Source organism: Antechinus flavipes, chromosome 3, assembly GCF_016432865.1.
Source record: "Antechinus flavipes isolate AdamAnt ecotype Samford, QLD, Australia chromosome 3, AdamAnt_v2, whole genome shotgun sequence".
NCBI lineage: Eukaryota > Metazoa > Chordata > Mammalia > Dasyuromorphia > Dasyuridae > Antechinus > Antechinus flavipes.
The window spans coordinates 454,227,288-454,255,003 of NC_067400.1; the positions used below are offsets into that span (position 1 = coordinate 454,227,288).

The 27,716-nt window shown below is 39.2% G+C and overlaps 3 long non-coding RNA genes and 1 pseudogene across 5 annotated transcripts in view; 2 read left to right on the forward strand and 2 right to left on the reverse strand.

The window, feature by feature from the left end:
* LOC127554704 (uncharacterized) overlaps nucleotides 1–6,272 on the reverse strand; it is a 40,914-nt gene extending 34,642 nt beyond the window's left edge. For all 3 annotated transcript variants that reach the window (XR_007952047.1, XR_007952049.1, XR_007952048.1), the window contains exon 1: nucleotides 3,387–6,272. This is a non-coding gene — a long non-coding RNA (uncharacterized LOC127554704). The remainder of the gene's footprint in view (nucleotides 1–3,386) is intronic.
* LOC127554703 (uncharacterized) lies at nucleotides 1,060–5,806 on the forward strand. Its single transcript, XR_007952046.1, has 2 exons — nucleotides 1,060–2,286; nucleotides 2,590–5,806. It is a non-coding gene; the product is annotated as an uncharacterized LOC127554703 (long non-coding RNA).
* A 5,922-nt stretch (nucleotides 6,273–12,194) lies between the features above and the next one.
* On the reverse strand, nucleotides 12,195–12,583 carry LOC127557315 (40S ribosomal protein S23-like; annotated as a pseudogene).
* Nucleotides 12,584–19,832: 7,249 nt separating this feature from the next.
* LOC127554701 (uncharacterized) lies at nucleotides 19,833–27,252 on the forward strand. The gene is made up of 2 exons (XR_007952044.1): nucleotides 19,833–21,624; nucleotides 23,847–27,252. It is a non-coding gene; the product is annotated as an uncharacterized LOC127554701 (long non-coding RNA).
* Nucleotides 27,253–27,716: the final 464 nt, after the last annotated feature.

Genomic DNA, 27,716 nt, shown 5'->3' on the forward strand with positions numbered 1-27,716 from the left:
CCAGCTTTTCCATTCTCCTCTTTCCCCTCTTCAAGAGCCTTCTTGATTCCTCTTTACTTTTTGTCATTAGAATGGTATCGTCTGCATTTACAAAACAGTTGATATTTCTTCTAGCATGTTTAATTCTGGATTGATTTATACAGTCTGGCATTTAACCACATATGTACTTTTCAAATAAGTTAGTTAAGTAAGATAATATACTTGTACACCTTTCCCAATCTTAAATCAACCAGCTGTTCCATCATTTGATTCTAATTTTGCTTCTTGACCTGCATACTAGGTCCTCAGGAAACAAGTAAGATGACCTGGGTACTCTTACCTTTTGGAGGACATCACATTGTATAGTAATCCACAGTCAAAGGCTTTAGGAGTAGAAATAGATGTTTTTCTGGGACTCCCTTGGTATCGCCATATTCCAGTAAATGTAAGCAATTTGGTCTCTAGTTCCTCTGCCTCTTTGAAAACCAGCTTGCATTTCTGCTAATTCTTGGTTCACATGTAGCTAAAGCCTAGCTTTGTGAAGTAAGCACAATAGTTGGGTAATTTGAATATATTAAACCATGCACAAGGATTACAACTATCTGAAAATATCAATAATAGCAATAATAATAATTAATAATATAACACTGTATGCCAGGCACTATGCTAAACTAATTACTATCTCATTTGATCCTCTCAACAACCTTGGAAGATAAAGTGCTATTATTAACCCATTTTACAGATGTGAAAACTGAGGCAGGCAGCATTTAAGTAATTTACCCAGAGTCACACAACTAACATTTTGGGGTCACATTTGAACTGAGGTCCTTCTGACTCAAGGTCCAATACTCTATACACTGCACTTAATGCACTACCTACTTTTTAATATAGAAGAAAAATAGTTCAAAAGAGTATACCCATTTAACCACTCAGCTAGGAGAATTCTAGCTGACTATATACTGACATATACACACACAATATACACAAATGTACACTGCATGATTCTGTGTATATATACATACACACGTGTGTATACATATATGTATATATATGTATGTATGTATATACTATATGCTGACTTTCTCAATAGGAATGTGAGCTCTTCTCCCTAGTATATTTATATTCCCAGTATTTAGCCAAATGCTTTACACACAGTTGTTAAATTTTTCTATTGCATTCCATTTTCATTAATAATCTTGTTAAAATTAAAATATGGCTTAAAAACTGTAAATACTTTCATGTATGACCCTTTTCTTTCTGTTTATGTATATGGAAGCTTTTTTCCTTGACAGTAAGTTTAAAAATAGGAAATATTCATTTCCCCAAGAAACATGTCTCCAATTTTTTAATAAAAGCCCATGGAAAAATAAGATTTGGTATATAAAAATTCACTTCACAAGCAATTTTAAAAGTGTTAACCCCAAGATAACTTCTTAAAAATATATACATGCATATTTAAGGATGTAGCAAATCTTTTAAAAAGCACATATTTGAAAGTCACTGCAGAATACATTTTTAACATTCCCAGTCAGACCACTCAAAATAAGTTACAGAAGATTAATAAAAAGTTTGCTGGGGTTATATTTTACATTTTACATTTACTAACACAATCCCTAGACTGAAGCTAAGCTTCACTCAAATTCTATTTTCCTAATAATGGGCAGAAGGCAGACATTTTAATATTTCTTGAGTTGTTTGGGGTTTAAAGCCCTTTTTGGGGACCTGGGGTTTTTAGAAATGGTCAGATTATCCTGGGCTATGGAGAAGGTAGGTGCCTGCATTCAAAACCCAGCACAGGTCTAAGTATCTGGCAGGTAGGGGAGGAAGAGCTCTGGGGAGCTGGGACTGAGCTTGGAGAGAGATTAGACATCCCTACCTGGGAAGGAAGACCAGGACCAGGGACGGTGTGAGAGAGTGCACGAGGTCTGTGTGAAGGGGAGTGGTCAGAGATCCAAGCAGCCCAGCCCTGTGCCAGCAGACAGAAGCCATAAGAGGCCACCGTGTAGCATACAGCCCAGTCCATGGGACCAGCAATCACCAGCCTCCTCCTCTGGGGTCACCATTCCCCTGAGGCTTGGTCCTGGGGCCAAGGCCAGTCAAGGAAGCGTCCTGACTGACAAAAGTTGGTACCTGCCTTTCAGGTAGGAGCCAGAGCCAGAAAGGAAGGGCTTTCTCTCCAGGAAGGAATCTTGCCTGAAGTCTACCCACTCCAGCTCAGTTCAACAGTAATGGAAGCCCTTAAGAGAATATACTTAACAAAATACACAGCAAAACAGGACCTGAGTATCCCGCAAAATGTGGCTTCAGGTAATGCACGCCAAACATGAGCTATTAAAAACCAATCGGTCAGAGTTTTTGTGTCATCAGTGAACTTCTAAGGGTGTCCTGATCTCGACAGTTAAATTAAACCACATAAAAGGATTCCCCATCTCCAAGAGAGGCTGATGAACAGGATTCTTAACCTGGCTTCTATGGGTAATTTCAGGAACTCCTTGAATTTAGATGGGGTGGGGAAAACTACATTTTTATTTTCACCAAGTGAAATTTAGCATATCTTTCCACATGATTCTGAGAAGGGGTCCAGATAGGTTTCACCAAACTCTCTTCTAGGAGTCTACGGCAGATAATAGAATTCAAGAAGCCCTGATCTAAAGGATAAAAGACCTTATGATATTGAATGTAACAGACCCGGACAGGCTGGAGGAGGCTATTATATTGTTTAATAAAAAGTGCTGTTTTTAGATTACACATTTGTGTACTTTGTCTCACGTCAAAGGTCAAGCATTCCGAGCATCCCCATTTCTCGTTAGCCTACAAATGGCATCCCAGGGCTGATTTGGAAACATAAATTACATGCCTAGTAATTCATCGTGTGAAGAATTAAATTGTTCTTTTAACTTTTTTTAACCTCGTGTACTTTATACAACAGCTGTGCTCTTTTAAAAAAGTGACGCAGTAATGGAGTTGTACTTTTCCTTGTAGTAGACTTAAACGTGCTAACTTAGGAGAGGGTCTATATTCTCTTTGAATGGACCTTCCGTAGCCCGTGTCTCCTAATTTGTTTTTTCTTTCCTTCTTCCCCCACCACATACACACCCCCTCCCAGGCACTCAACTCCACAAATCCAGGCCCAGTGTGACCTGACCCCTTTTGAAAAGCAAATCATTTTTTTTCTTTTGCAAAGGAAAGAACTCCCCCACTTCACCCCCACCTTCTCCCCTCCCACTTTATCTCTCCGGCCGTCTGGCATTTGGGATTTTCTACAGCCACCACCCTCCTCACCCCTCCCCCTCCAGCCCCGCACATGGCCCCGGGACTTTCTGTTTCCAAGCTGGGAGAAGGCGTCCTTGTAATTTTTATTTTTATTTCTTAAAAAAAAAAAAAAAAAAAAAAACCAATCTCCTCACCTGGAACTGCCAAGATGAAGCAGACATTATCTAACACAATGTCCATTATAAATCAGTAACCAAGAAGTAGCCGGTTATGTTATGTTCCCTTCCCTGCTTTCTTTAGTGACCTTGCATTGTTGATATGAGACGGGCTGAGTGTGAATCAGCCAGCCAGCCGCTACAAAAGAGCTCAGAAATACTCGGGCCGGGCTTTCACTACGGGAGGGCGGGACTTGAGCGTCTTGTTTTCTACTAAGTCTGGGCGCAGCTCTACAAGACTACTCCTCCCCCACTCCCTCTCCCTCTCCCTTCCTCCCTTCCCTGCTGTAGCCCATGGCTCCTAAATTTTTCTGCCCCTCCCTCTACCCATCTCTCCCGCCCCCCCTCCCTCTGGTAGCCGGTGGCCCCTAATTTTTTATGGCCCTTCCCCCTCTTTTTCCCAGTCCCTCTTCCTTTCTCTCTCCTTTTCCCCAGCCTCCCTTCCCCCTCTGAACCTCCAGTCCTTCCAGCCCGCCTGCCTGTTTGCTTTTTAAGATCGGGATAACCCAATTTGAGGGGCTGATAAAAAGTGAATTATCATTAAAAAACAGAGCAGGGAAATAGGTTTACCAAGAGGCACACCAAACCAAAAAAAAGTAACTCCAGGAAGTTAAAGACACATACACAATACAGCAAAACAAAAAACCAAGGGATCATAATCTTATTTTTAAATCTTTTCTTTTGGTTTTCTTAAAAAAAAAATAAAGATTTTGTAGTTTTCCATGCTAAGACCAGAAACATCAAAGGAAATTGGTAAATTTTAAAATAGAAAGGAAGAAAAGAGGGGGGGGGAGAATCCTCCCCACCACCCCCCCCTCCCGGAAATCTGCCCGAGAGACGCCGGCAGCAGCCACAGCAGCTGCAGCGGTAGCAGGAGCACATGGAGAGCCCTCCCCTGCAAGCGAGTGTGCGCCGCAGTCCCAGGCGCAGCCATCTAACAAACCAAGGAAGTTCAGAATGTGCCACGTGAGGCCGGCCTTTCTCGGGTTACAACCATCTGAGCGCAAAGTTTCTCAAACAAAACCATTGGCTGTTCCGACAGGCCCCGGCCCTGTCTGGGCATTACAAGCGCTGCATTCAGAGCGCGCTGTCTGGAAAACGGCCGGGCCCCGGAGTTACTTAGTGCCACCCAGTGTTGGCAGGGAGAAGGGAGGTTAAGTGCCGTCGGCGAGCGCTGGCTCAGTTCAACCCAGGAAAAACAGAATCGAGCTGTTGCTTACTGGGTCAAGGGTCAGTCGTTTGTGTGAACTATTATTTCATGGAAGCTAACGCGATGTTAAGAAATAAAACGCCCAGTGCCACTTTCTGCCCAGCTAGGTGCGTTCTCGCCAGTCTTTCTTAAGTTCCTAACAGAAAACAACGACTTATTTATCGTGCTGATCTTTAAGCGGAGTTCCCCGGAGGGCTGTGATCAGCTCCGTTGGTGTGCGCGCTGGCTTGATGGGAGGGTCAGTACTCTCCTCCCTTTTCCCCTCCCATCTCCGTAGTATCCTTCATTTTGACATTCACAGATCTGCACAGAACACTATAAAGATTGTAGTTACATGTCGGAGAAGTCTGGGGGAAGTCCTAGACGCCATTCTTCTCCCAGAATGAGTCTCTTAGCCAGAAGGAACCAACTCCTCTTCAGTTGGAAAACGCCCACTGGTTGTGTAAAAAACTAAAGACAGGACTATCACTGGAGAGGAAGGTCCTTTAAGACCCAGTGTGTTTGTTTAAAATGTAAGACCAGAGGGGGAGGAGGGAAGGAGCGGTGGCGTGTCAGTCTGTCTGTTTCAAGCCTAGATTAGGTGGGAGGGAAGGAAGATTACCCGGGACTTGTTTTGTGACCTTGAGCTAGACATTTCACTTCTCACCCTCGGTTTTTCTCCTTTGTAAAATGGAGTATGGGACCGGTATAAAATGGAGCGTGGGACCAAGTGAACAAGACAGACTTTCGAGAGTGGGAGTCTGGGGACCCAGGAGGAGGAAGTCCCGGATGCGAGTGAATGGATGCTCCTAAGTGGGGGAGCAAAGGCACCATACAAATTGTGACCAATGCACTTGGGATCTTTTGTTCCTCCCTTGTTCCGGAGACCCAGCAGAAGCAATGGGAGATCAGAAATAAGCGTTGGACAGTCCAGCTTGAACAGATGAACAGAAGTGATTGTCAGAAATTCTTGCTGCTTCCCTTATCTTGCAGGGTATATTTAAGGGGGAGAGCTCTATGGTGGGGACAGTACAGAAGGGTGGAGCAGGGGGAAAGCGCCCAGGAAGACACATGCCCCTTTCTTCTCCAGGTGGCATTTCCTAGGAAGCGCTAAGAGATGGGGAGTGAGGGATTCGAGCACCGTCCTTTAGTCTTTGGTCAGGACTCTGCACCAAACTCTCACTCCCCTTCATCCCAGAGACCTGCTCCTTGTGACCTTCATCCCCGCCAAAGGCTGCCACAGGTTACAGAAGAGTTGATGATCGGATCCTGCATTAAGAGATCCCAATGAAACAAAATAACCTCTACCAATTAAAAAGAAAAATGTTTAAATAAGTCTCTATTCCCTCCAACTTTAATATAAATACCAATTGTTTTATTATACATAAGTATAATAAAAGTAAAAGTAATGAGGGAAGTTGGGGAAGTTTTTTTTTTTTTTTTTTTTTTTTGTACTTTCCCTGAGATTCCTAAGTAGTTCCATAAGTGTCTTGACTAGATGGTTTCATTTCAGCTCAGGATCAAGAGCTGAAAAAACACTTTCAGAATGATCTAGTCTAGTTCTCAAACTTTTTAGTCACAGGCAGAAAGTTTTTACATTTTTAAACATTATTGAGGACCCCAAATAATTTTTGTTTATATGGGTTAGACCTATTGATTTTTATTGCATTAGACATTAAAATAAGTAGGTTTTTAAAATATTTATTCATTTTAAAAATAATAAACCCATTGCATGTTAACATATCATGTTTTATCAAAAATAACTTTTTCAAAACAAAAAATAGTATTGTAACATTTTTTACAGTCTTACAAATCTTTTTTATGTCTGGCTTAATAGAGGACAGCTGGATTCTCATATCTGCTTATGTATCAATCTGTTGCAATCTGTTGTTTTAGTTGAAGTATTTGAAGAAAATCTGTCCTCACACAGATATGTAGTTGGAAAAGGGAGGTATAGTTTATCGAATAAATAATGTCTTTATTATTATGAAAGTAGTTTTGACCTTGTCCCTGAAGTGGTCTTGATGTGGACTCCCCAGGAGTCCTCAGGTTTTGTTTTGAGATAAGAAGATCTAGTATCATCCCCTCATTTTATAGAAGTGACTTAGAGAGTGATCACATAGCTAAAGAGTAGAAGGTATTCATTGAGTATTCAAATATTTATTCAAGCTCTAGTAGGGGTCCTCAAACTACGGACTGCAGGCCAGATGCGGCAGCTGAGGACGTTTATCCCCCTCACCTAGGGCTATGAAGTTTCTTTATTTAAAGGCCCACAAAACAAAGTTTTTGTTTTTACCAAAGTCCGGCCCTCCAACAGTCTGAGGGACAGTGAACTGGCCCCTTATTTAAAAAGTTTGAGGACCCCTGCATGATATATTAGGAAGAAAAGTCAATTTGGAGTCAGAAGATCTAGGTTGAAATCCCACCTTAACCTTTGCTTCAAATCCTACCTGTGTGACTTGGAGCAACTGACAAACTCTGCGCCTCAATTCTTTATCTGTCAAGTGAAGAAGTTAGACTAGATAAGCCCTAAAGTAATTTACAGCTCTAAATATGTCCCATGATTCTGTGACCTACAGTGTCACTACCATGCTATTAGTAGGTAGCACTTGTTATTGTGGGAAATAGAAGCTGTAGTCTCTTGATTTTCTGGATCTTATATAATTATACTATATAACTATACTACATAATTATACTATATAACTATACTACATAATTATACTATATACATATACTCATACTATATATATAAGACATATACACAAAAAATTCCATAAAGAAAGACATACATTTGGACTATTATAAATACCCAAATTAAGTAGAAAGAACATAAAGACACTATCTGAATCCAGAGAAAGAACTGATAAATAGAAGTATATATATAAAAAATTTTATTTATAAATGTGCACACACATATTTGTTTTAATAGTAGCCATCTCTGCTAGGGTAGGGGGAGGAAAGACAAAAGTAATAAAAAAGTTACGTGAGAACTTTATTGTATATTTGAAAGGAATAGCAAGTTGTATATAATCGATTTGCAGTTTCATGATATGGAAATGCTTGTTTTATTTTTTAAGTCCTGAATAAGGTAAATAAAATTTTAAAAAGACATATATACAAAAAACTCCATGGAGAAAGTGCCACGATGGGTGAGAAAGAAGCAAAGCTTTCCTTCTGATGGGGGACTATCTGAGAAGGCTTCATGGAGGAGGTGTTACCTGACCTGGTCATTGAAGGGAGAGAGGAAAATGAGCAACTGGGTATGGGGAGTACAAAGGGCATTCTAAAAGGAGGAAACAGATGGACCACAAAGGAAATATTTGCTTACATTTAATCATTTCAAAAATAGTTAATATTTATATAGCACTTACTATGTGCCAGGTATCTTGCTAAGCACTTTTACAGTTATCATTTCATTGGCTCTCACAGTGACTGGAGGAGGGAGGTGTTATTAGTATCTCATTTTACATCTGAGGAAACTGGCCCACAGCTTAAGTGACTTAATGAGGTTCACACAGCTAGTATGTGTCACAGGTCAGATTTGAACTCAGATCTTTCTAGCACACTAGAGCACTTTCTTACAACAAACCTGTGAGTTGGTAGTGCAGACCCTATCACTTTCATAAAAGAAATGACATTTGAGTTGGGCCTAAAGAAGTGTAAGTAAGATAGGAAGGGGGGAAATCAGAGATCACAGTGTTCTATACTCTATGTCAGAATTTAGCTTTTATATAGGTCACTATAAAAAAAGCAAAAGGGTCCTAAGCTTCCCTGCAAGGACTCAGTCTTATAAGATAGTGAAAATAGGACAGTCTTTATTTAAGCAGACAAAAAATGTAGACTTCCATCAGAGTTCATAAACAGTCAAACATCTCTCCTTCCTTTCCTGGTGAGCCCCTCACTCCCAAGGACACTACAATCCTCCCAGATCTAGATTACTATCTAGAGAAGGCCTCTTAAATCTCACTCTAAAAAGAAAGCACCAAGCAACCTATCCATTGCTCTTGGGAGTGAGATTTTTCTATTAGACCCTTCACCTTACTATTTTATTATATTCCTCCTGTCTTTGTTGTTTTATTTTAAATAAGAGTTTTTTATTGTCAAAATACATGCAGAGATAGTTTTCTACATTCACCCCTGAAAAACTTGTGTTCCAAATTTTTCTCCCTCCTTTCCCCCACCTTCTCCCCTAAAATGGAAGTAATCCAATATATGTTTAACATATGCAGTTCTTCTATATATATTTCCACATTTATCATGCTGCACAAGAAAAACCAGATGAAAAAGGAAAAAATGAGAAATAAAACAAAAAACAAACAACAACAAAAAAGGTCTTGTGATCCATATTCAGTCCTCATTCTCTCGGGGTGCAGATGGCTCTCCCCCTTACAAGACCATTGGAACTGGCCTGAATCACCTCATTGTTGAGAAAAGCCATGTCCATCAGAATTGATCATTGTATAATTTTGTTGCAGTGTACAACGATCTCCTGGTTCTGCTCACTTCACTCAGCATCAGTTCCTGTAAGTCTTTCCAGGCCTCTCTGAAATCATCCTGCTGATTGTTTCTTATAAAGCAATAATATTCCATTCCTCCTGTTTTATAAGACATACCACTATGGGATTGAGTAAACCACTCAGTCATTATAAAGCTGACCATCTTCTCCTAGACCTGTCAAGTCCACAGAGCTCACAGGACTGGGGAACCGCAAGGCCTGAGATTACTTCTCAACTATCTGTTTTGCTATTTCCTGGTTTTGCCTCCCACTTGGTCCAGGAAATGCTCCACTGTTCAGTCCTTATTCTAACAGGTGCTGGCTTAGCTCAAGAACTCCCTGCTGTTCCATCTGGGCCTCTCTGGCCTCCTACCCCCACCCTGGGCCACGTGCTTCTTTGAAGCACAAGGTTCCCTGGAAGGATCAACGAGAATCCCCAGAGGAGCTGTCTAAAAGTGCAAGTTTCCTCTCCTAGGAGCCAAGTCTGGGTCTCTCTGTAACTACTTTTCACTCTTTCTCTTTCATTGAGTCTCCAAGGATACATACAAGGGATGAACAAGCCCTCAGTTTACATATCTGTAAAGTGAGGAAGTTCAATGATATTTTCAAGGATCCTCCTAGTTTAAAAAAAATTTTTTTTTGAATTTAAGATCTTATAACTCTATGTATTACAGAGACCAAAAGAAAACCCAGGACCACAAAGGCCTTATCATATTATAGGGCTAACTTTGTCAAGGGAATTTTAGCACCTCTTTAAGGAAAAAATGAAAGGGATTCAAGTGAATATAACTAAGCTCCTTCTGGGTATATTCCCTATAGTTTGTTAACCACAGAATCCTAGTCAGGGGTCCTCAAACTTTTTAAATAGGCAACCAGTTCACTGTCCCTCAGACTGTTGGAGGGCTGGACTATAGTAAAAACAAAAACTTTGTTTTGTGGGCCTTTAAATAAAGAAACTTCACAGCCCTGGGTGAGGGGGATAATTGTCCTCAGCTGCCGCATCTGGCCCCCAAGCTATAGTTTGAGGACCCCTGCTAGATAAACTGTATTTAGCTAGTACAATCCCCCATATGCTACAGGTGAGGAATCTGAAACTTTAGGAAATCTAGTCCTTGCCTAAAAATCACTTTTGATCCAACACTTTGTATCATCTCTCCTCTGACCCAGAGAATAGTGTCAGTACAGCCTACATAAACCACCCCTGATCAGCAGTGTCCCTTATACACTCAAAAAAGAACTGAGGCAAATGATATTTACAACTATGCCTGTAAATAGAATGACAAGGAAATTAAGGTGTATTTTGATCTGGCTCACAGAGGAACTCAGAATCATGATCATATTCACATTGGAACAGACTTAGGAGATCACCTGCCTTCTACAGCCCTTATAAGAATAACTCAAATATCTAAGAGAGTCCTTATACCTCTGAGTTAAAAAGGACCATCAAGTCCAAGCTACGAGTTGAACAGAAATTCTGTCTACAACATTAATGACTGTACTCATTCCCTAGAACCTAGCTTCTTAAACTGTGATTCTCAACCCCATGTGGGGTCTCATAACTAAATGTGGGGGTCACAAAATTATGATTTATTATCAGTAAATGTTTGATTTATATACTTATTCTATATACCTATACATAAGATTTATGTAATAAGTAACTGATTCCTTCCCAGGAAACATTTTACTTTTGTAAAATCCTAACAATAGGAAGTTTTTCCTTATATCAAGCCAAAATCTGCTTCTGGAACTTCTACCCTTTGCTTCTAGCTTCTTCTGCCCTGCAGGGCCACACAGAACAAGTCTAATCTCTCTTCCATGTGACAGTCTTTCAAGCACTTAACACAACTATATCATCTCTCCCCTAAGTCTTTCTTTCCCCAGGCTAAATCTCCCCAGTTGCTCTGGTAATAGGGAGCTGACTCATAACAGATGCCAAAAATATGAATGACAGTTTTGCAGAGAGGGTCAAAGCACATAACTGATTAGGCCAACATATTCACTTGCTCCTCAGTGTTCCTCAGCTACACACATACACACACACACACACACACACACACACACACACACACACATACACAGGGATGCATGGGAGGGCAGTCAGTGTTCCATGAATTCACTGGAAGTACAGTATCAGTGATGTGGATCAAACCACAAATGTGCATTCAAATTCTTCTCTAACCATGGTTCAATTAATTTCAATCCAAGGCTAAATTCTTTCAGGTCTGGGACCTCTGGACTTTTGATAATTTGTTGGCTAATAGAATGTTAGGTTGCAGGTGAATGATTCCTCTCCCTTCCCTTGCCCCCACAAGGGAGACTCATGGGTGGTCCTGGGCAAAATTGTGAAGGGCTGGATGTTGTGGTAAGGGATGGTTTATTTTAGATTTCTTCTAGTCCTTTTTTCAATGGTTAAGATTTGTATATTAGAAAAGTAAAATATTGAAACAAAATGACAAAATTGGAACATATCCATCTCAAAATGTTAGGCATATACAACATGTATAAAAAATTTCATATCATATATACAAAGGCAAGCTCATACTTTGGGTAAACTAGTTAGTATTTCATATTTGGAAACAAAAAGAGTCACTATGCTGTTCTTAAATCATTGTTATTTGAATTGCCATCTTGGTTTGAAATTAACTCTCAAGGGATCTTTTCATTTAAAATAACCCAGTAAATATTTGAACTATCATTTTCTGAAGAATTCTTCCCTAGTACTTGTGAGTGAAAGCAGATTAATGTATTCAGTTCAAATGGCTGTGCACTAGTTGGAATGTCTGCTTAAAATTTAAATTAAATCCAATGCAAATACAATTTGGCTTGGTTTATAAATGTCATGCTGTATTCCCTAAGTAGAATATAATTTGCTTGAGGGAAGGAACTATCTTAATTCTGTATTTGTATATTCTCTGAGCACCAATAGGTACTTAATAAATGCTTATGACATTTAGCTACTACTACCTATTAAGCAGTTTTGCTTATAAAGACAGGTATAACGTTAAAATAGATATTCCAACTCTGAAGAATAAATTTAAAGGATAGGGGAAAAAAGCCACACTTGTTATATGAAAATTCTTATGACAATAACATCACACAATTTTTATGACCTTGGTCTTTTCTCCTTGCCTTTATATAAGATCAAAACAGAAACACTGATGATTTTCACAACCTGATCCACTTCAGGAATGTCATCAATAGCATGACATTTCATGATCAAATCTAGCAACCCAAACCTCATCTTTAACCTCAATAAAATTTCAGAAAAGCACTGATACTTTTTGTAGTTCTTAATTAGGGCCACTCTGACACACTTGTGAATGGCAGAATACAGTTGCTTACCTTTTATACCACCTTTTTCTAAAACAATCCCTTTTGCATGGCATGATCCCCTTAACAGACTGGCCTTCATGACAGTGCCCAATGGGCTTTCTTGTGTGGTCTGTCCTGCCACTTGTGCTCTCTCTCGTGGCTGCAGACCTTTTTATACATTGGTCTGCATGTTGTCTTCACTGTTAGATTGTAAGCTCTTTGAAGGCAGGGACTACCTTTTCCTTCCTTTTCTATCCCCAGTACTTAGCACTATGCCAGGCACACAATATGTGCTTAATAAATATTGATTAAACAGCATCTAACTATGCTCCCAGGATCTGGAGCTAGAGTGGGGGGAAGGGAAGCTAATGTCCTTTTAAAATGCTTTTGTATCTACTTTTAGAACTCTCCCCCACAATACATTTAGGGCCCTCATTCATCAGTCCCTACTCCAGCTACCCAGCATGTTTTACTATTTAGACCTGTCTTCCCCAAGTGTCCCATTCTCTACAGCAGTGGTTTCAAACCCAGGGCAAAACACTCCTGAGTGGATCAAACTAGATGAAAATGTAATTGGAAAATATAAAAAAACAAATAAAATAGAACATGTTAATATATAGATTTGTTACTCAATCTGAAGTTTCTAGGGGTCCTTATGCACTGTTTAGTACTTAGAATTTGACATTACTATACTCTACAGTAAGGGCCCTTAACTTTAAATCTGGGGGATTTAGTTTTAAAAAATTTTATAACTGTATTTTAATATCATTGTTTTCCTTTGTAATTCCATGTATTTATTTTATTTGTCTAAAAACATTTTTCTGAGAAGGCTTCACCAGATTGCTAAAGGAGTCCAGAATATAGAAAAGTTATGAATCCCTATTCTAGACCTCTCCTGTGAAACTCCTCTTCAAAATGTACAGAATAGCCAAGAATGAGAGGTGGGGGAGAACTCAAGCAATCTAGCCCAAATTATAGCTTAATAAGAATCTCATCAAAATCCTGGGGTCTCACAGGTAGTCAGTAGGACTTGATCAATCTTTGCTAGACCAACTCTAGGAAGGGGAAAGCCACACTCCCACAGGAGCACTGTTTTCTGACAGCTCTCATTTTCAGATTTTCCTTTCTATCTATGCAGAATAAGTCTCTCCACAACTTTCTCTTGTAGCTTCAAGTTCTGTTTTCAGGGACCATTCCTTTTTCAACAGCTAGCCTTCCAAATTCTTGTGCAGTGAATATGCTTTGTCCCTCTCTCCCCAATCAGGTTCCCTGCATCCCTCCTTCAGTGCCCTAAGAGTACTCTGAGGGATATTTGGAAGCATCTGTCTTTAAGGCCGTCACTTCTCATCCCCACCAGTAATTTCCCTTTTCTGTACTGCTAGTCACTATTGCCTAGTGCCTCAGCCCTATCTAATCATTTACAACAATTAGCTTGTCCAGATGGATATTTACTTCAAATACATAACCACAACGAAAGTGCAACCCCTCCTCCCCTTCACTGACCCCCCCCCCTTTCCCCCACAAGCCCTCCACTGTGTATTCTCCCTTATATTACCTGGATCTCTGGGAAGAGCAGGCTACCTCTTAGCACAGTTTCTATATAACATTGTTCCCATCAAGTTCCCATCCAGATGAGTCTTTGTCAAAGAGTCACTGGGATAGTTCCTAAAGGTTACTCTGAAGGTCACTCCTGGACTTTGCGACATCAGAATGCCTGGATACTTGATCTCCCGATCTTTCAAAATTTAGCCTGCAGATCTCTTTAACCTCAAATAAAAAAACAAAAACAAAGACTATTTTGTCTCTCCCAAATTTTGTCTGTGAAGGAGTGAAACCAAGAGAAAACAGCCAAAGAGAATGAGATGGGAAAAAAAATGGACAAGGACCAGCTCACTACTGCTTTTTCTGGCTATGCAGACAGTCAAAAAAGCTTTTAACTCTGTAGTTAGCAGACAGAGCCAGTTATAGAATATTTATGCATGCTCAGGTCTTTCCAAGGTACTCTACAAGGCATTGACAGGAATCTCCCTGAAGGAGACCTCAGTCTCCTCCAGAAGGGGAGAGTCTATCAGTGGGGTTCTCTGCAGGGCTGATTGCTCTTATATTTGAACATGACTTTCCAATTCTTGCTAAATTCTTCACTTGTGCAGGCTAAACATTTCCAATTTCTTGTCCTGTGCTCCATTCCCAGATAATCTGAGAAATTCATACTAAAATGCCCAGTGAGTCGTCACGATTTAATAGATTACTTCTTCTCAATAACACTATTGCATTTTAACAAAGACTTTATGGAAAATAATCTCACAGCTCTAATCATAGCGATTTCATACTGCTTTGAAAGGGGATGTGAGAAGAGATTTTCTGGAATACTAGCCTTGAATCATACCACATTTATTACACCAATCCTAAGTCATCGTAGAAAGACCACTGGGTAGGCTCTACTTCCATTAATTGTGTGATCTCTCTGAACCTCAATTTTCCCATCTGTAAAAAGAAGGGGTCAGACTAGATAAAGATCTTTAAGGATCCTTCAGAACTCTAGAATTTTTAAATGTGAGAATCATGATGTGAGAGCTACAAAAATAGGACTGCTTCAGCAAGGAGCAGACTTCTTTCTTGCTGGAAGGATTGATATTTTTTGGATTGGCAGCTTCAGAGGCATTTCTAGTCCAAACTCATTTTGCAGAAAAGAAAACTTAAGACTCAAGAAGATTCAAGGCTTTGCTTACAGGTAGTAAACTTCAGAGGTATCATTCCTCTGACTGGATATTTGTGCTGTTACTGTAATGAACTGATATCTTCAAGAAAATGCTGAATGACCATTTTTCTGGGGATTCTTGTTCAGATAGTGGTGGGACTAACCTGAGATCTTTTTGAAGTCCTGAGATTATAGAGTGGAAAGAGCATTGAGCTTTGACTCAGAAGGACTGGATTTTCAAGCTGAAAAGACTTATAAGAATTGATGCTGAGTGAAGTGAGCAGAAAGAGAATATTGTATACAGCAATAGCAATTGTTCAATGATCAGTTTTGAAAGACTTTAGCTCATCCCAGTAATACAATGATCCAAGACAAATTCAAAAGACCCATGATAGAAAATGCTATCCATATCTGGAAAAATTATATAGTCTAAATGCAAATCAAATCATACTATTTTCACTCCCCCCCTTTCTTTTCCTTTTTGTTCTGATTCTTCTTTTACAACATGACTAATATGGAAATGTTTAAAATGATTGTACATGTATAACCTATATCAGATTATTTGCTGTCTTGGGGAAGACAAAAGGTAAAGGAGGGAGAGGAGAAAAAATTTGGAACTCAAAATTTTAGAAAAATGTTGAAAACTATCTTTACATGTAATTGGAAAAAAACAAATTTAAGTGAAAAAATAAAAATCTTATAAAAATAAATGTTGCAAACTTGAAAAATAATAATAATAAAGAACTGAATTTCCATCTTGGCTCTTCCATTAAGTATATATTTTCAGGCCTTCTGGAACTTTTGTTTTCCCTAAATGTATAATGAGGCTCAGAATAGATGATCCCTAGATCCCTTTTATCTCTTTAATAGCTTATGATTCTGTGAGCTAGATGGCAAATAGTGAACGTTCTAGGAAGCTCTGTAGATTTATTTAGAGGAGGAGAAGATGGCAGCTGGGGGCACTGTGTGTTCTAGCACTAGGTCTGGACTTAAGGAAGACCCTCAAGTTCCAAATGTATCCTCAGACACAACTAGCTAAGCGAGGTCTCAGGCATGTCACTTAACCTTTGTATGCCTCAGTTTCTTACACTGTAAGATGGAGATGATAATAGCAACTCCTTTCCAGGGCTTCTGTAAGGATTAAATGAGATTTTTTAAAATCAAAAGCAAGAAGCCCATGGTAGTATACTATAGTAATATATGGTATATTCAAATAGTATACTATAGTAGTATAAATGCTAAGTTCCTTCTCTTCAGGTTTCCAATACTCTTTGATTTGGAAAACTCTTAAAGAAAAACCATTTGTTCAGAATTTCCACCTCCTGTTTTTCTTGTTTCCTACTGCTAAAGATTGATACTTTTACAAGCCAGTTGCCCTGCCAGTTGTTTGAGGGTTGATAATTCCTAGAAGTGCTAATTTGGTGTGGCTGAGACTAGGCAAGTGCAGGAAAAAACTATTTGCCAATCACCTCTTCAACCCAGGGACATTTTTGATCATTATCATTCAACATAGTGGGGGTAAGTAAAAGAGCAAAATAGGGAGCCATAGGGTAAAAAAAACATTGTTATTAAGATGGTAGGAAAACCTGTTCATTTTTCTGTCTCTCTCCTTTGTGTCTAAACAGGGATTGTAGGAAGATAGATTGAGGAGGTGTAAAGGATGGACCCCGGAAGTCATCTAATTCTATCCCTCCTTTTATAGATAAGGGAATCGGGGGCCCAAAGGAGGTGAAATTACTTGCCCAGGGTCCTACAGGTATTAAGTAGGACAGGTGAGGTTTGAACAACTGTCCTCTGACTCCAAGACAAACATGTCTTAGGTACACACTATGTACGAGGCGCTGGTGATCCAAAGATAAAACTAGAAAGCTCCTGCCCTCAAGGAGTTCACATTCTACTGGGAGGATACAACCTGTGCACAAATTATAAACACAAGGTAACTCGGGGAGAGAGAAAGCACTAGAACTGGAGAAATCTGGAAAGGCTTGTTAGGAGGTGGCAATTAGGCTTTTCTCCCCAGGAACAAAAGGATTACAAATATCTTCCCTTATGACCCTAAGGTCCTTTCCAACTCTGAGATCCTATTGGCAGATACATCAGCATCAAGACTCTGCCCCAGATAAATATGCACAAATTAATATGAAAGAACAATTTAAGGTAATCCTGGGCACAGTAGGGGAAATATTCTTTGGACTCTTAAGATTTTGCAATAAGCTGCCTATTACATGACTACTCTGCAATAATCTTCCCTCAAGAAACTCAAAAAGGGGACAAATCCAATTAACATAACACTCTTGTTCTGACAACAATTGGTATAATGATTATAATCATCATAATAGCAATTATTATTAGGTGTTAACTTAGAACTTTTAAGAAGCTCAAAATTCATTTTATAGATTTTCATTTATTACCTAACCTAATTGTTTGATCGGTGGTAGGGCATAATGGTCAATGGAAAACTTCCTCAACTGAAGGGCTGCCTTGTGGCTGTGCCCTTGTTCCTGGCATTATGGGCAGCCACTGATAATTGCTAACTGGTGTGTGTGGCCACACCCACCGTGGGCAGGACTGTTTCTACCTGGCTGACCCCAAAATCTTGAGCCCAGGTATGCCTGCATTAGAATTAATTACCTTTGCTGTCAATGCAAACCATTGCCAGAAACACAGAGTAATGATACTGGGGAGGAAGCAACCAATGAATGGCTTGAAACAGAGGTCACAAAGTTGGGAAAGTATTGTGACGTTACAAGGGTATTACAGTGGAAAAGTGAACTGGGGGCTACAGGAACAAATAGATGTATCCTGGAATTTCTGCAGGACAGGCCCAGGTTTTAAGTTCAGTGCACTATAATATCATTTTCCAATTTTATGATGGAAGTTTATGAGAAAATAAGATTTATGTTATAGAAAGTATGACATTTTTTCTGCAACTATATAAATAATAGTTTAAAAATGAATAATAAACAAAAGGGTATCCCAGATGAAAGGTTCTTCTAAATAAATACTTCTCAAGTTTTTTGGAAGATGAATGGTTTGGACTACTTATGCATCATTGGTATAGGGAATTCTTCATTAGGAAGCTCCCTTATCAACCAGTCTGTAATTTATAGTCCTGAGATCCTAAGGGATCAAATCACTTGCTCAGGGTCAGTTACACCATCAGTATGTGTCAAAGACAGGATTCAAACTTAGGCTTTTCTGACTGTCAAATTAGTTCTCTATTCACTATACTAAGTTGTCTACTGAGTTTATCTCATTTTACAAATAGGAGGCAGCCTCGTATTTTGGAGAGAGCTTTGTATTGGGAATCATGGGACCTCAGTTTCAACACTAATTCTTCTGCTTATTAGTTATGTGGCTTTAGGCAAATCACTTCTCTCTGGTTCTTCGTTTCTCACTTGTAAACTGAGAGGGTTGGACTAGATGGGTCCTTCCCAAATCTACATCTTATGATTTTTAATGGATACACAGCATTTACCACATTTTCCCACTAATCATAAATACTGTTTATTGGGATGTTAGAACCACCCTCAGGGCACAGCAGGGCAGCCGTTCCATTGAGTACTGCAATACTGCTTACCAGCAGACAACAGGAAGTGAATTATTTCATTATAACTGCAGGGATAACGGAGAGGGCCAGTGTGGGATTTAGGTAGGCATAGGCAGAAAAACAAAGGCTCTGGGCTCCGTTTGCTGTGATTTTCTGCTATGTAAACATTTTCTCTTTTGAAAATGTCATCAAGTCTTTAAGGTTTTCACAGAGCTCAGGGAACTGGATTTAAAAAAAAATACATTATATAGACATACATATATGTATGTATGTATAATATAACATGTTAAAACATATACAAGGCATTTAAATAAATATAAAATATATACAGCTTCACATACATTTATACACAGCTACACAATTTTATATTTAGGCATATATTAATTATATTATCATAAATGGTTTCATTTAAAATAACTTAACAGGCACTGTGCAGGTGCAGAGATATTCTGTGTATCTAATTAAAAAAAAAAAAAAGAGGACAAAATATCAACCTAGATGGATTGGAGAAAACTCCCACCAAAAATTTTGACCAAGACACTCCTCCACCTTCAGAACCAGCCAAAAGCAAAGATAGTAAACCGTGGGAATTTAAGATTGTTTTCTCTGAATTTGTCATTGCTTAAAGAATCTGTGGAATGAGGCTGTCTTAATTCTTTGCTGCCAAGTAGAGGGTGTTTCTTTGAATCCCTTATATGTCTGATTGTTTTACCAAAAAAAAAAAAAAAAAAAAATTCCAAACAACTAAATCCGAAGAGCTCATTCTTGGAGAACTTCGTTTCCCCAGTATAGCGGCGGTGCAGATTATTAATAAATGCTTGTTGAAGTGATTTGACTTAAATAATGAAAATCCATATATGCATAAGTATTTATTAAAGCACTGAGCTAGGCACTAAAGAGCCAAAAATTGAAATAATTGCTACTTCTTAGAAGTTTTAGCTCCTAATACAAATGCAGAACATATATTGGCTTAATTGTATCCTTACAACATTATCAGAATTCAGGACCACTTTTTTTTTTAAACCTTAATTTAAGTATGATTTGATGTATATCACAGATGATTTGGAGGCTAGTCCTATATTTATTATCAACTTAGCAACAAGTACTTATTAAGCACCTACACTATGCCAGGCACTCTGCAAAGAAATACAAAGGATAAAACCATCTCTTTTTCTTAGGAATTTATTCTATGTACATTTCAGTTTGAGAGGGAGGTGGTGGGGTAGGAGTTTAGTGGAAAGGTTAAGCACATAGGATCACATGATTTTTCTGGTGGAAAGAATTTGAACACAAGGCTTTAAGATTCTTGTGGTGGATATTTATTTCTAAATAGTGTTTCCTCCCAAAACACATGTCAAGATAATTTTTAGCATTTATCTTTACAAGATTTTGAGTTTCAATTTTTTTCTCTCCCTCTCCTCTCCTCTTCTGAAAATGATAGGCAATTTGATATGTTTGATACAGCTTCCATAGTACTCACAGTTGTGAAAGAAACAGATCAAAAGGGGAAAAAAACCCACCAAAAAGAATATGAGAAAAATATGCTTCAATCTATATTCAGAATCTTATCAGCTCTCCATCAGGATGTGAAAAGCATTTTCCTTGGTGAATCCTTTGTATTGTTTTGGATCACTATGTTGAGAAGAACTGAATTTGTTCAATATTTTCCAGGTTCTGCTCATTTCACTTTGCATCAGCTGGGACAAGTCTTTGCAGGGTTTTCTGAAATCTGCCTTTCCATCTTTTTTTATTGCACAAGGGAATGCCTTTACCTTCAAATAGCACAGCTGGTTCAGCCATTCCCCAATGGATGAGCATCCCCTCCATTTCCAATATTTTGAAATTGGGATAGTTCTTTAACCATATACCAGGGTGCCAATAAGCACTCAGTACACTCTTATTGATTCGTTGCCTAATCAGTTATTTTAATACAGGGTTGGTACTTTTGAAAAATGAACAAATGGGTGAAAGCAGACTAAAAGGGTAATTTGGGATTAGTGTCCTAGAGAGTAGGATCGATAGGGTTACTTTCACTGGCAGATTACCATGGGAAGAGTGGTCTTTCAGACATACCCCATAATAAGCAAAGTTTGAGCTCTGAATTGTGTGTTTTTTAAAAATATTGGTGATAGGCTATTCTCGTCCATTCCCATCCTCTCTTCTGGTCTCCTTGGGATTTATGTTAGTCAGGTCCAGGCACTTAAGTGGCGCAGGTGGCTTAAATCTAGGCTCTAAACTGCACGAGGGGGAGTAGCCCTCCACCAGAAACCACCCTTGTACGCTCCACGGGGCTGCTCTCGCTTCCTTCCCGAGACCTTTTCTAAAGGCTCACAATGCACTGGGTCTTCACCTACAGGGCCGGGGTCCTACTCCTGCTGCCTCCCTTGTCCCAGCCGGGCCCATTCCTGTGGGGTCGGGGGAGGTTTGGCTCATGCCGCAGCTGCTGTCGTTACTCAACAGAGCGGCCTCTTTCAAAACAGGACATGTTGAGAAACTGAATTTCCTCCAAGGGAATAGCAGGGCAGTTCCTTCCTCCAACTGCTTTCTGGGAAGAAGAGGAGAAGCACGTGCCCGGGGACACCCAGACATCCCCAGAACGCGCAGTCCCGTGAGGGTGCCCGGGCACCTAGGGGCCCCCAGTTCCTGCACAACAGCCAGCGGCGCCCCTCCCCCGCGGGCCTGGTTTCATCCTGGGCGGAACTGAGCGCGATGAGGGACAGTAGACATAGCGAGGGAGCGGGCGCGCAGGGCCCCAGCGCTCCCGCCCCCTCCCCAGGCCGTCTCCTCCTCCTCCTCCTCCCCCTCCTCCCCCTCCTCGCTTCTGCTCAGTTCCGCAGCCTCCATTTGGGAGACGGGCGCGGATTTGCGAAGCTGGGGAAGTGACATCTGCTGGTCGATCCTGGAACTGCACGTCGACGCGAACCCTGCCCCCTTTCCCCCCTCCCCCATGTCTGTGACGTCACGGAGAGTCAGGTAAGGCGCTTCCCGCACAGTGCTCGCGAGGTGGGGGGGAGGGGAGCGGGAGCGGAGGCGGGGAAGAGGAGGACGGGAGAGGAGGGGTTATCATTGTAACCTTGTGCTTGTGCTTGACAGAAATCGAATCGGTATTGAACTGATTCTGCCCTCTGGACGCTTGGTATGATTGGCTGGCGGTCCAGATTTTCTCCGGCCTTTTAAATTTTTATCAGTGTTGTACATATCCCGGGTGTCCCAAAAGTTTTAGTGCAAAGCCCAAATCAACACTTTGGGGCCATCATGTGTGTGTGTGTGTGTGTGTGTGTACATCTACATAGATACACAAAGACTTACATAGATACCTCCCCACACATACAGTTACAGTAACGGGCCTACAGTATAGGCACCCCTACACAACTACCAATAGCTATATATGTACCGATACCTATGCCTGCTATAGATGTGTGCACACACACACCCCTACACCTGTACACACATGCAAATACCTGTCACTGAGGTATACACCCCGTACAGAGTATGTTACACACGTGTGTGTGCTACCTATGTAACATGCACATTACATCTGTAATAATGATCGGGTATTCTCATCCATTTACATCCTCTCTTCGGGTCTCCTTGGGATTTAGACTAGAGAGGCAGTGGAAGTATCTAAACTGTGGGTCCAGGCCCTTAAGTGGCGCAAATCTAGGTGGGGGCTCAAGTCTATGAGGGCTGCATGAGGACTGAATATATGTACATATACACATCTTACATACACATTCATCTATATCCGCACAATATACAAACACATACCTACACATAGATAGATATACATACAAGGTTGTGCTGGTAAATATTTAACTTTCTCAAAAATTTTTATGCAAGACATTCAAAAAATGTAATCTGCCCTTATTTAACATTTTCTCCATTTCTTTCTCTAGACAGTAAATAAAACAGTAAGCCAAGCCTGTTTCCAGGTGTCAGTTTACCCTGAAATTTAACAGTGGACTTGAAAGCTGCTTCTAGCTGGTTTTGCATATAGATATGTATATGTGTATGTGTATAGAAATAAATATACACACATACAATTTTGTTCAGGCCTGTGATTTCATCCTCTTATGTAGGGACTTCTGTTGAAGAATACCAACAGTAATATCCAGACAATAATAATATCCAGTCTTAGATAATAATAATACCTAGTATAATTTCCTGGGGCAATGAGAGATGAAATGATTTGCTTATGATCATTCAGTAAGCCTTTCAAAATAAGGGCCTATTTTGTGCTAGGTTCTGGACATACAAAGATAAAGGTTTCTTTTGTCAAGAGTTTACATTTTATCAGAGACGACAAGTCCACGTGTAAATTCAAAATAAATACAAATTAAAAAAAAACAAATTCAAGTAAAGATGTGTTTCAGTGTCAGGACTTGACCCAGATCTTCTTACCCCAAAGTTGACCTTCCACTCCACTAATTCTTAGACTTTTTATTTTTTATTTTTTTGGACTTTTACTTTATTTGCCAAGTCTCTCCCTCCAACACCCATTGAATATTTATTTATATTTATTGAGCAATAAAAACCAAACTGCTACAAATTACTAATGTTATATTTACTCTCCGCCCAAAACCCAGCCATCTTCAACCATACTCTGCTGTTATTTCCCATAACTTTTGGTTAAGGACCCTTAAAGCAACATCCCTGCCACCCTACACCATGTCCTTAGAAGAGAGAGGGCAAAAACTTATTGCATTTCTTTTAGAACTAATTTGATCTGAGTTCAGGCTCATGTGAACCTATCGGCTCTAAAGTTATAAACTTTGGTTTTCATAACCTCATTTTCATTGAAGAGACATTTGGGCATTATTCATTCCCATGTCACCTTTAGATGGACTTGCTTGAACTTCCAGGGCTTTTTTTCCTATGAGGCATAAAGACTGACAGTTATAATTCACTAAAGAACACAAGTAGAGATTCTGGCCATTCAGACACCAAGAGGCAGGACCTGGGGAGCTGGCGTTCTGCCGACCTTGCGGTGGGCTCCTCCCTGCTGAGCCAGATTTACCAAGTTACTTGAGTTTGGAGGCCTGGAAGTGGCTGCTGGGCTCCTCATGTCATGCTACTCCATCGTCCCCTTTTCCTCCTAGGGAGATCTTTAAATCAACTTTGGCTGAACCTTGAGAAGTTTATCTTTTTTGTTTTTAACAGGCTTTTCTTTTTCCTTCTTTGCCCTTTATAATCAGAATTTGCTGGGTGCCAGGACCCACTGATTGCCTTGCTTTGGATCTGTGTGCTCAGAGCTGTCCCTGAAATGACCCAGCTTTGGGAAGTGGAAACCCGAGTCCAGCTGCTTCTGGTTGAAGATGTGGCAGAGTGGAAAAAACAGTGGATTGAGAATCAGAGGATGTGGTTTCATATTCCATCTTTGTTGCTTGTGATTTACATGACCTCTCAGAGCCTCAGTTTCCTCATCTATAAAAGGAGGGGACTGGACTAAGTAATCTTTGGTCCTCTTTCTAATTCTAAATCCTATAGCTAACACTAGACCTTGTTGTTGACCCTTCAGCCTAGTGTTTTGGGGTTTGTTTGTCTTTACTTAGATTAAAGACATGCATTGCTTTCAGCAAACCTAATATACTAAAATCTAGATTTTTAAAAAAGCTGAAAATCAGGAACTTATTGTAACATTCCTTTCATATAAAGCTTTCTTAGTGCATTGAACATAAGTTTGTTATAGGTACAAAAATTTGATCTATACGCAGCTTTTTCAGAAATAGTTTTACTGTGTAAACTGTATACTATCTATAATGCCTAATGGCAAGACAATGGAATATCATTCCAACATCTTTACTACGCCTCTGTGGGGTTTCAATACTCCCTTATCTTGTGTACTCCTTCTGGGCAAGTATCTTGAAGGGCTGCCCATCTACTTTTCTTAGGGATATGCTTCCTTCTCGAGTACTGTCCTCCATTTGTCCTTTTTTGGTTTTAGATAATTCTTGAGTAATATCAGAGTGGAATTATACTAAATCTGTCTTTTTAACACCAGAATTATTAAAGATACTACTAGATTTAGTAAAAATGACAATCCTTTCAGAATAAACTTGTAGATTTAATTAAATACCAATTAAAACAACAATAGCTTTCTCTTGAATTGATTTGTGATTCCCAAAAATATGGACATATCTGATTGTTCTTAATGGAGTTCTTCTCCCTTATGGCCTAAACTGCCCCAAATGGTGAATGAAATAAGGGGGCTGCTCGGCTGTTCACTGATGGATGCTCCAAGATGTTGGAATCCAGGGGGTATCTCTGAGCTCCTGGATTCTGTCAGGAGGGAGGCACAAACTTGGAAAAGAATATGGAAGCAAACAGATGGAGAACCACATGGAAAGGGGTTTCCTGGTGTGCTGCTGAGCTTCAGTGAGCTGGCCACTGAGGTTTAGACTGAAGAGAGATGAAGGAAAAATTGACAGTTGGCTTACCCTGTCCACTCAAACACTGAGAAATAGTAATCCAACTGTTCATAAATTTTCCTTTCCCATTCACCACTTTTTAAAAACTAATTTTAATCATCAATTTTACTAATTGATTTTCCTTGCCTTTAATTAAATGCTTTTGCAACCATGTACCTGCTTCATCTTTAAATAAGATAGCATTGTACCGATGGAAGCTTACACTGATTTGCAAAACTGATTGCCCAAAATTGTTCATACCAATCTTGGCAAAAGCAGGGGCTCCGCAGCCATAGTTTCCAGGGAAAAGGTTTTCTACTTCTATGTGTACAGACAGTAACCCATGTATACTTTTTCATTTTGCCAGAATCTTGTTCTCCTACAGGTAAATCCTTGACAGAGGAACATCCCAAAGGAGGAGGGGCCTTTCTTTAGACTCTTACCAGTGTAGTTTTAGGCCTTCATCTATTTCCTTTGATGCACCTAACGACATTTTCTCATCATTTTTCCTTGATAATATCCCTTCTATACCACTTCTTATACATGGGTTATTACTGGAAATAGTTACTTGCACTTTTCATGAATCATTCTACTGCCCTCTGGGTCACCTACTATGTTGATTTTTCAGAGACTGCTATTTTGTTAATTGAAGCCATACAGTATTGTTAGGAATATATTTGTGTTTAAAAAAAAAAAAATGTGTCTTTGTGCTGGGGACCAGCATGGGATCATCAAAATCTGGCACAATTTCCCAAATGCAATCTAGCCTGCTTTTTAAAATTTCCTCTTATTCAATTCTAAGCATAATTAATGATCTCTTGCAGCGCCTATTCCACATATATGTACTAATGTGCTAACTCAATAGACTGGCTATTCAACTGCCTGTCACAGATTGGACAACCTGTATTTTTATCCACTTACTTTTTCCCTTATGGATTATTATGTCAATCTCTTTTGACCTTAATTCTCATTAAGGAGATCTTATAAGTCCTTGGTCTCGTTGCAATCAGCACAGAGATCATCTACAGACAAGAACCTTACCATTTGGGAGGAAATCATTTTCCTTTTGGATCCTGGGCAGAGCATCCTTCTTGACGATGGCTAATAATATAGAAGAGTACTACTTTTCATTTGTGATTTTTCTCCTATGTCTGATAATGCTTCCTCTCTCCCCATATCTCCTCTTCCAAATTTTCTTATCTTTTGGAAGGATTGCCATCCTTCTAGCTTCCCAGGATGATAATCTCCACATTATGTTCTACTTCTCACTCTCTTATCCCACATATATAATTAGTTGCCAGATGTGTACTGTTTCTACCCATGTCCACAATATCTTTCATATCTAACTCTTCTTGACTTTTAGAACCTGGGATGCTCCTAGGATATTAATGGCCCCCAGGTCACACTTTTTTTTGGGGGGGTCCTCTGTTTAAATAATTTGAGATATATACATATATATTTATATTTTACAAAATTCATGGGTCTATATGAAGCATAATAATTTTTAAATGAAGATTTAGGAGAATTAGCTTAGAATTTTTACTGTTTTAAGTATGCTGAGGTGTATATAGCAGAAATGACATTAAAATTTTACTATTACAGTCAACTTGACCATTCTAGTTATAGTTCCATGCAGTTGCTGACCACTGTCAGTAAAAGAGCGAATGAAACCTCCGATCTGTCCTCCCAGCTATTCAAAACAAATTGCAGAAAATTCCAGAAATTCCAATAAAAAACGGTGGCTGCTCACCTCATTTCTGTTGACCACAGTCCCTTAATACACCACAAATATCCATAACTTCATTTTCATAAAGTGTTTTAAAGACCATTTTAAAGCTGATCCCCTTAAGTTAGAATGTAGCAAATAGCCTGGTATATCACTCTTCAATAACACCTATTCTAAGAAAAACTGAATATATTACTCTTTTTGTAATAGCATGTATCGAAGAATTTTGACTTTGTAAAATAGTAAATAAAAACTTTAACAGAGATTGAAACTCAGTTTTGGTACATTTCTTGTGGGGGAAAAAAGCCTTTCCTAAAAAATCCTAGTAATGACATTTTCATGAAATAGATAATTTGTAAGATCACTTTTATTCTATTTTATGCTAAAGTTTAGTTACTTTTAAGTATTGCTTGTTGTATTGGTGGTCCAAATAAACCAGAAAATAGATTGTTAATACTGTCTTTATAATTCAGAGTGTCCTGTTTTTTGAAACCCTAGGTACTCTTAACTTGTATCTTGAAATTAAAATAATAATCACTTTGTATTAAGTATATAAAATATATCAATATATCAAAATTTTAACTTAAGAAAATAGAATCAAGTGGTACTTCAATTGTTTATTCAAACTTATAACAACATTTTCATATTAAAACTACACTACACAGTTTGAGTGCAAAAACTATTTTTTGTGATAGTTTAAACACACCCAAACATGAAAAGTACAAAATTAAAGTATTCTGGTCTGTGAACAGATGATCTAACCTTTAAAGTAACATTACATAACAGAAAGCACTATTCTACACATTATGATTGAGCCAGCATATATGTGCACTTAGATAGCAGCCAAGAGCCTGCTCATTCTTTAGATAGAATCATTTTAATATTGATAGTTACAGTCATACCATTTTATAAAACATTTTTAGGCAAATATG